This window comes from Lithobates pipiens, unplaced genomic scaffold (assembly GCF_037356315.1).
Source record: "Lithobates pipiens isolate NorthernLeopardFrog02 unplaced genomic scaffold, aLitPip1_a1.2 Scaffold_18, whole genome shotgun sequence".
Lineage (NCBI taxonomy): Eukaryota > Metazoa > Chordata > Amphibia > Anura > Ranidae > Lithobates > Lithobates pipiens.
This window is the reverse complement of record NW_027507758.1, coordinates 172187164-172188554: the sequence shown is the minus strand read 5'-3', so window position 1 is coordinate 172188554 and position 1391 is coordinate 172187164. Positions and strand designations below refer to the sequence as shown.

Below are 1391 nucleotides of genomic sequence, written 5' to 3'. Positions count from 1 at the left end.
CTCCTTCGCTGACCCCGGCTACCTGGAGCCGCGCTCAAAATGAGCTGACTTTTCTCTCTTTTTTTTGCACTTTTTTCACACGTTGTTATCGCACGTTCTCTGCATGCAAAAATGTGCAGCAAAATGCACATTAGCTTCCCATGTTTGAAGTGCCATTAAAGCTGTAGTAAACTTCTAAATAAAATTAAAAATGTTCTTCCTGCAAGGTAATATCATAATGAGCTAGTATGCATCGCTTACTAGCCCATTATGAAAGTGTAAACCTGTAAACAAAGCCCTCCAGCGGCACGCTGTCACGGCTGACAGGACACATGTGCCAGTGACGTCACCGGCTGCCAGGCAAGCAAATATCACATGGTCCTGAAACACGCAGGTGTGAACGGAGCCTTCGGCCCAAAAAGGGGAAGCTCTGCTTGTCTGCCTCCTCCCCCCCTTCGGTGACACATTTGGCACCTTGTGGGGGGGAGGGGGGAGCGGGTACCTGGTTTTGACAGATACCCGCTCCCACTTCCTGCTGGCTTCGCTGTGACAAACTCATCCGGAGGTTCGGCCCGCGCCGCAGCCAGCCCATTGAGAAAGCGCCACGCGATTTGTGCATGCGCTTCACAGCTAGTTTCCCTTACCCAAGATGGCGGTGCCAGCACCCCAGAGCTGAGAATTGGCTTGAGTGAGGACACTGCACAATCCCTGGACAGATAAGTGTCCTAATATTAAAAGTCAGCAGCTACAGTATTTGTTCTGTCCAAAATGGGAAGCTTCACTTTGCCACTGCAAAGTCATCTGAAAGTTTGGCTACACTCCTCCTTCCCTCCTGTTGGACCATTTACAAAGCACAACCCGCTTCACGCAGTATGGAATTGGCTGTGAAGCTGCAAGTCTTCACTGCCAGTTTCCCTTACCTGAAATGGTGGTAGGAGCACCTGAGAGGCGACTGAAAAATTGGTTCGGGGAGGACACCGCTGGATTCGGGGACAGGTAAGTGTCCTTATATTAAAAGTCAGCAGCTACAGTATTTGTAGCTGTTGACTTTTTATTTTTTTCTGACAGAGCCTGGAGTACTGCTTTAAACTCTTCTATACTGTTATAATATGCAATATATATATATATATATATATATATATATATATATATATATATGTATATATCTATATATCATTTTCTGTGTAATTAGTATATAATATAATATGATCTAAATATAGATATGATTACTATAATTGTGCATTGTGCTTCATAATACTCTTCAAGTTGTAAAATCCACCAACTCCTGCTTCCTTTGAATAAACTTTTATTTAAAAGAACATATACACATACCAGGAGTGGGGTTCGAACCCACGCGGACATATGTCCATTGGATCTTAAGTCCAACGCCTTAACCACTCGGCCATCCTGGT

General features: G+C 44.6%; 1 non-coding gene across 1 annotated transcript; it reads right to left on the bottom strand.

The window, feature by feature from the left end:
* Positions 1-1308: 1308 nt before the first annotated feature.
* On the bottom strand, positions 1309-1391 carry TRNAL-UAA (transfer RNA leucine (anticodon UAA)). Its single transcript has one exon. It is a non-coding gene; the product is annotated as a tRNA-Leu (tRNA).